Raw genomic sequence first — 8,522 nt, 5'->3', positions numbered from 1 at the left:
GTATAATAAAATTGCGGTGTTTAGGTCCTCCATCTTCCTGCAAACAGCTTTCACTGCCAGCATTCATACGAGTCCCAAGGGACTCTGAAGGTCCATCACACACAGAAATATGGTTCTTTTTTGTTGCTGTTTCCGTAACATATGCTTTTTACCAGTCTGGGTTGTTAGCCCTGAGCTGAACCTCCGAAACCTGGAGGGCCGGTGGATCACTCTTCGTCTGACCTCTACCCGTCACCTGCCTGGCATGGGTGGCCCTACCAGGAGCATTAGCTCCAGCCAGCGTAGCTCTTGGGGCCACTGAGGCACACACGCTCTCTAACAACAACAAAGTAGTGATCCACTAGAGAGCCTTCCTTTTTGGAACTTACTTAACTTTCACCCACGCATCCAGGGTCTTCACTATCTATGTGGCTACAATTTGGGTTTGTCGTGTTGTCATGCGCAATAGACTCCCTTATCTTTCAAGAATGGCGAATCTAAAATTACTTTTACTTGTATATCCTATCTATTCCGGTGACACGGCGTCAATAATAAAGCATGGAGAACAGATGAAACAGGGACGTGATGCAGAGAGCAAGCACCATCACAGTTTTAATGTCACTTAGAACTGAGTACGGGAATCAAAATATTAACGTCGACATAATAATACCAGTAACCGTTTTTCCAGCTGCTGCTTAGTTTCATAACTTGCGTATTTTTCCCAAATCCTTAAACAGAAATGGGGAAAAAGGGTAGGGACTTTTTCTCACACACAACAATATTTCACGCCGAATTTAAGACGGGTTAACAATGTAGGGTTAATAATCGTTTGACAACAAAGGTTATAAGAGTAAGCGTACTATACATTTTTGCCCCACACTTCCATATTTAACACCCAACAAATTCACAGTATATCTCCATTGTAGTTTCTTGCACTGCCATACCCATATTCCAGCAAAACATTGCCTGAAACCCAGTTGAACGAAAGAATACTCAGTTTAAAGTGAACAATTTATTGTTTCGTCTCATGACATCAGATTAAAAAAGCAAAGAGACCCACCGTTAGAGCTTATACAAACGGGAAGAAACAAAGAATGAGGAAAAAGAGAAGCATAAAGAAGGGCTAGGGCAAGGAGGGATGTTTGGCACCAACTTTACACGAACAAAAAAATAATGGGGAAGCTCTCTCAGGAAGACATTGGCTGACCTGGAACTGGCCGAAATCAAACCCTTGATTCTCAGATAGCAATTCAGACGGCCACACCTCTTGGCCAGGAAACCTCTGATCAAAGATTAGAAATCTCTTTATTTGGTGGGAAAAGAGGTTGCGATGTTGTGATGGCGACCAGGCTGATTGAGTGAGTGTTTGTGTGTGTGTGTGTGTGTGTGTGTGTGTGTGTGTGTGTGTGTGTGTGTGTGTGTGTGAGTGTGAGTGTGTGTGTCAGTGTTTTCTTTTTTGTGTGGGGGGAGGACAGGGCGTGTTGCTGAGTGACCTCTCTTAAAGTTTTCTTTCTTTACGTCTCCCCCCCCCCCCCTGTGTCCGAGTAGTTTCTGTCTTCCATCTTGCCCTTGTCCACCGTCACAAGGCCACGATTGTAGAAAAGCTTCTTTGTAGCTCAAAATAACAGCTCTTGCTCACACTCAGTCAATAACGAACTCCCTATTTTGATCGTTGCGTTCTGTTTTTGGAAATTCCAGTTTCTCTGTCTGTTACGATTTATTTTTGCTCATGAGTTTTCGTTTATTTGCTTTGTTCTTCACACTTTTTTCGTAGGAGGGGCATGGAAAAGAGTTTGGAGTTCAGATTGGGTGAGAATGGGAGTGGGTTGAAACACTTGATCTTTAGAACAATATCTATTTCCCTTTTTTTTCTCGAAAAATGTTCGCCTTTTACTGGATGAAAAATCAAAATCATCCAGGTGAGTCTTTCTCTTCACCACCTCCCCGCTCCATACATCTTTACCACCCTTCTGTGATTCCTTTCTATCATGGAGAGCCGTTAGATTAGTTGGTATCATGCTGGACTACCAAGTGGATGGCCTTGGTCTTTTTATTATCTTTTTTGTTGTTGTAAGTGTTTTACAGCGCTCGCAACTTTAAAAGGTCATAATGAGCGCGTGCAAGACACATTAAACATTTTCCAGATTAGTAGGAATTAATTAAAGATTTCAATTTTGTCCGAGTGGTGGCTGAAGCCGACTCTCATCGATTTTGGATCACCAAGGGAACTTTAACGTTGCCAACTTGTACACGGAATTTCCTGGATTTTTTTCCTTATCCGAGGGACCAGGGGTACGGCTGAAAGACAGCAGTAATAAGAAGCCAAAGGGTTGCGGGCGAAAGGTTGCAGAAAGAGTCAGGAGCCCGTCAGAAATTTGTTAGAGAGCAGGAAAGGAAGTGAAAGGAGAAAATGTTAGAGAAGAAAACTGTCGTTCCCTGTCAGGTTTCGAACCCGGCAACTGTTGAATGAGAAGCGAACACCGTAACCTCCAGACCACGAGAGACCCCGACCCTGGTAGGAATCAACAACAGGACGTTCTTAACTTGGGCTGTTTAGGGGAGTTTTTACACCTTCCCATTAGAGGTGGGCGAAATCCGGATAAACATCCGAATAATCGGATAACCCTCAATAAAACATTATCTCAATTCAGACTCTGAACTCTCTTTCCTGACCCGTTTGCCGAAGTGGGTGCACCCGTTTGTTGAAGTGGTTCAAACCTATTTGCCGAAGCGGTTTATAACATATTTTTATTTACCGAAAAGGTGCACTAATATGTTATCCGAATTTCGTTAAAGTGACTCAGTGCCCAGCACTACTTCCCACCCATTTGGCTCCGTCCTGTCGAAGATGGACGTTAGATTCAAGAGTCTTGCTTATTAAATAACCTTACAGTGTTGATAAGGGCGTTAATAAACCTATGCAATTTCGACATTGTTCATCTGTCATGCCTCTTTGCAGCATTGCTTGGACAGCAGATGCTTGTCAACGTTTTTATAGGCAGCGCGCACTTTTCCAAAATTTAAAAGCCTAATACTTTCGTACTGCCCACTTAAATGTATTTCCAAACCGGGCATTAGATAACACCTGTCGCTCTCTAGGTGATCCTGACCGCCCACAAAAATTACCAAATATCCCACTAGTGGGCCAGGACGTGGCCCAGGTTGTCACGCATAGGTTCAGGAGACTCTTTGCCGGTGTTGGCAGAGACGAAGCAGCCTTCTCTTTAAAAGATCTCAGTTCTGATGCTTGGGGCGTAAAACTTTCACAATTACAATCCTTTGAGAATGCTTCTTGCCTTTTATCATCACTAAATGACAGCCATTTATCATATTTGAGTCTCCTTAACTAACAAAAAAGAAAAAAGGAAATAAAGATAGAAGGCATGCTGGAGAGCTAAATGACGTTTCTGTTTTATGTTGTACTTTCCTTGGTAAGAGCAACCCGTGCCCCCAAGGGAGAGACGCCCACCTTCAGGGAAAAGTTAATGAAAGCACACTACTCTTTTAAGGTTTTGCTTTCCTATATTATTGTGTGTGAGCAAGTATACCCTTGTGTATTAGTTTGTCTGCGTGTGAGGACGTCTGTCCTGTTTGTACTCGCGTCTTTTGTGCCTTTCTCTCAGCTCTTATGTTCCTTTGTTCTCTGATTTTTTCTCTGTCCGCCTCTCTTCCGATCATCTGTCTGTTTGTCTGTCTGTCTGTCTGTCTGTCTGTCTGTCTGTCTGTCTGTCTGTCTGTTTGTCTGTTTGTCTGTCTGTCTGTCTCTCTCTCACGTGCACTAACAAACGCTTCTCATAAAATGACGTTGGAAATCAATTTCAACGTCATCATTATAAAGTTTTAAAAAATGGCAAGGTAATCAGATTTTGCAAAGATAAATCGATTTTCATTTACTCTTCCAAATACACTGGAAGTAATCATGCACGCACTGACTTTCGCTCGCCTGTACGAAGATTGTTGGAAAGTCTTTCATGAATTATTTTTGTCTCTGCCCCGGGCCTTCTTTGGCAGATAACAGAAGTAGAAGAGAGAACTCACACGTATCCAGTTATGTTGAGAAAGAGAAAGAAATAGCTTTCTCACTATCGCAAGACATACGTAAAGATACGTCGTGTCCGGGTATGAACATTGCTTGAGAGGACAGGATCGTTCCCATGGATTCACGCGCTGATATTATCATTATTCTGTGAAAAGTTTTCGTAGGATTGAGTTTCATTACCAGAAAGTAAAAGACACGTTTCATCTTTCTGTCTGCATGTTTCATCTTTCTGTCTGCATGTCCGTCCCACATGCGATACCATATCGGACTGCAGTTATTTTTTGGATGCTTTCAGATTTAAATAATCAGTCTATGATTTCAAGTGAATGTTCATTCGTGGCAGTTGGATCTACTGAGTCATCTGAAGCATGGTTAAACGGGTGTGTGGTGAATGAGGTTGCTATTCAATTTTTCTAGCTATACGGGGTGGCGTAGGTAGCCTAGTGGTTAGGCGACTGGACTCGTAATAGTAGGATTGCAGGTTCGGGGGTTCGAGGGTTCGGGGGTTCGGGGGATCGGGGGTGTGGACCTCAGCTCGGTCCGACGTTGTGTCTTTGAGACAGGCACTTTGCACGAATTTCCCGTTTGGGTCAGTCCTTTCGGAGATGAACGTTAAACTCTGAGGTCCTGCATTTTAGATAAACTAACAGTGTTGATAGGGGCGTTAAAACTATAGTACTATTTCACCATTTTTAGCTATATAGACTTAATAAAAGATATAACATATCTGCTTTCTTGGTTGCAATGTCTCTGCACAGCACTAATTCTGTGGGGTTGTGGCGACAAGTTAGAAGTTTGATTATTACCTGGAGCAGGGATAAATTTTATCTTAATGTGCGCTGTGTTCTCATCTGCTGTTTTTTTTCTTCTTTTCCATGTTATGTCTGACATGCCCATTTATTGTCATTGATGATGAGACTATAATTGATTTTAGGACCTATTATGTCACGGCTATTGAAAGATATATGTATATATATATGGAGAGAGAGAGACAAAGAGAGAGAGAAAAAAAAGAGAGAGAATGAGAGAGATAAAGAAAGAGAGAAGCATCCCTTAAAGCGTATAATATACTCAGTGAAAGTCAGACGTTGTACATAATATCACTATTACTAAGAGGTGTATTTAAGTTCAATGTTTTGTGCTTGCCTGTTCTTGTTCTAAAATTTACCACTTCTTTGAAAAGCAACCTTTTCAACATGCTTGAGAAAGTGAAGCTCTGTCATCAGAGGTACAGACGGGAAGAGTTCCAATCCCCGGGGAGGGATTTTTGGACCTCTAATGTCTATAGACTTTTTAAAGACTCTTCGAAATATCCCGTAGACAGACATTAAATATGAAATGCCCAAGCTTGTAAATATCCAACTTAAAAAATATAGTAATGAAGACGACACAAAAACTCAAAGGCAAACAACTTGATTAGCATGGTAAACGAAAATGTGTCGAAACAAACGAGTTTATGCGATATATAACGTCCCCCAGCGAGCCGTGTGTATTACCAAGGGAAGATAGCAGGTTTAACATCCGGCCCGGCTGGCTAAAATACGGTAATCTCGCGCCGTTAAATTTGCTGCATGAGCGACACCAGGGGAGGCAACTAGGGGGAGAAGATGGATAAGCGATGATCTCCCCTGTCCCCGCCCAGGCAGTCACGTGATGCATTACGCCAGATGGATGGCGACTTGAAGCGCCTGCGAGGATCCCGCCACAAAAACTCTTAAATTTGGCCCGGGCCTGGCATTCAATTAGACTTGCCACCGGATCGGCCAGACCATCGAATTCCTTTACCCGTCGCCACTGATTCTGCTCAACGTCACGCCCCAAGGTGTCCGGGTGCGTTTGTCTGCTTGTGCGCATTTCTTCCTAGACGACGGTGTATCACGGTGAGATATTATTTTCTTATAACTTATTTCTTTCTTTTTTGGCGCTCACTTTGATGTTTGAGACAAGGCATAATTATGGTGAGTTATATTTTTGTCCATGCACTACCTACCCTCTTTGCTGTTGTTGTCCGTCTTTTTTCGCTTATTTCCTATGCAGTGCGCTTAGTTTTACCGGCGTCTGTGGCGTAGCGGTTAGTTGCTTCACCGTGTCACGCTGAAGACCTGAGACAGATTCCCGTGTAGGGAGATTTTTTGTCGAGTATCTCGGTCTTTCTGCTGGAATATCCCTCTCATCTTGAGTTGGCCGCCGTGGCAGGCGCGGTCGGAGCCCGCTCCATAAATGATCTAAACTGTGTCGATGGGGACTTAAAGGCAAGTACATGAAAAGCCCAGATTTGGAGATGTGATTATCCAAAGTTCTTAACGATCAAAGCTTTACATTTCTAGGCAATAACAAGTCACGTAAAGACCATATCATTATTCAACTTCGTCATAAAATGTTTCAAAGACTTGAGTGAAAAGCTGAAGTAGTGTTGTACAACGAAAAAAAAAAGTGAAAATAATTTTTTAATAGGAAACAAATAAAATGTATTGCTACTATGAAAGAGAGAAACACGAAAATAATGTTGTCTGTTAAGAACGAGAACACAAAAGACATTTTTTAAAAAGAAAAAAACAACAACCCCAAAACACACAATCCGACTCAAACCCCGAGTTTCCGCGTCTTGGTCAAGTCGGAGGCCAGCTACACCACCACGATCAAAATTCCTAAGTGTAAAAAGCAGTATGCTGCTGCAGAGTCATTAAGGTCAGTGACGCCTAATGGAATGGCAGGGCGCATCTCCACACCATCCTTAATGTAATAAAAATGATGGAACACGACCACACAGACAAGTCAGCGATTTTCATGTCACACAGCCCTGACAGTGTCATTCAGTGCGGGGAAAACTCCTCACATGTCTCTACAGATAATAAACGTGAGGCAGCGTGGTGGAATCAGGCTTTCGTCAAAATAATCAAAGTGAAGAAACTTGCATTTTTCCTCAGGTTTGTGAATTTTTATTTTTAAAAACGTTATTGGCTCATCACCTTTCATGCCAATTTAAGAACTCATTTCTGTGTGGATTTTTCTGAAAAAAGGTGATTAAAGGCATAAAAAATGTAAATTTTCAGTTGTCGTCATACTCTTAAGCTAAGGAAATAACTAATCTTTGGCGACCATTTTCATACTAATTTTACCTCTGAAAACAGGTGGCCCCCACCTCCTTCATTTGCAAATATCTCAACTTGTACACAAGATAAATGGGTATTTTTTTTCATCCAAATAAAGACAGGTGAACAAACTTTAAGATGATACCAATAAGTCTACGCGCCCAAAAACTGACGAGAGCGTGATTCCACCACGCTGCCTCACAAACGCGCGCGCGCGCGTGTGTGTGTGTGTGTGTGTGTGTGTGTGTGTGTGTGTGTGTGTGTGTTTGTATGTGTGTGTGTGTGTGTGTGTGTGTGTGTGTGTGTGTGTGTTGTTATTATAAAAAGGGAAGGTTTGACATTATGCTAAACACAACTTGTGTCAGTATTAAAACGGGGCGTGTCAATCCCCTGTCAGGCTGTCGGATGAAGAGATCAAACGTTCCTTAAACGCTAAAAATATCACGCCCAAGGTCAAACGTTCCTTAAGCGCTAAAAATATCACGCCCAAGGTCAAACGTTCCTTAAGCGCTAAAAATATCGCGCCCAAGGTCAAACGTTCCTTAGGGCCTAAAATTAATATCGCGCCCAGCTCGGATTCCACTCCTCCCCCAACTTCCGAGTGTCAACCAAGTACTGTAACCAACTGAGCAACACCGGCCGGTCCATTAGTGCGGTGGTATGTAAATGAACGCCAGCCGCCCATTTAGGAGTCTCCGTTCTACGTGTCTGGAGGCTCCCTCCCACTCTCTGACTATGTCTGAATGTGAGGCAGCGTGGTGGAATCACGCTCTCGTCAATTTTTGGGCATGTAAAGTTAATGGTATCATCTTAAAGCTTGTCCATTTATCTCGAATACAAGTCGAGATATTTGCGAAAGGAGGAGGTGGGGGTCACCTGTTTTCTGAGTTAAAATTAGTGAGAAAATGGCCACCAAAGATAAATTATTTCCTTAAGCTTAAGAGTCCGTGGTAAGTGAAATTTTACATTTTTGTGCCTTTGATCAACGCTTTTCAGAAAAATCCACACAGAAATGAGTTCTTTAATGGGCATGAAAGGTGTTGAGTTAAAAAACAAAATTTTAATAAAAACTCGCAAACCTGCTGAAAAATGTAAGTTTCATCACTTTGATTATTTTGACGAGAGCCTGATTCCACCACGCTGCCTCACAAATGAGAGGAACTAATTTTGTGTGTAAAATAAAATAAACTAGAATTAAAAATTGTAAAAATAAAATACAAACAAAAATAGAAGACCGAGACATAAGTTTTCTCTTGAATATTTCTAGTTCGCTTTGGTTTAGGTTTGAGGGAAGGATCAACATCTCCAAAAACCTTTCGATGAAGATAAAACTGTACTGACAGGGCGGAGGAGAACACAGAAAGGAGGAGAGAAAACTGGAGGAGAACGCAGAAAGGAAGAGAAAACTGGAG

This window comes from Aplysia californica, unplaced genomic scaffold (assembly GCF_000002075.1).
Source record: "Aplysia californica isolate F4 #8 unplaced genomic scaffold, AplCal3.0 scaffold00160, whole genome shotgun sequence".
NCBI classification, from domain to species: domain Eukaryota; kingdom Metazoa; phylum Mollusca; class Gastropoda; order Aplysiida; family Aplysiidae; genus Aplysia; species Aplysia californica.
The sequence above is the reverse complement of the archived record's forward strand: the minus strand, read 5'-3'. Positions refer to the sequence as shown.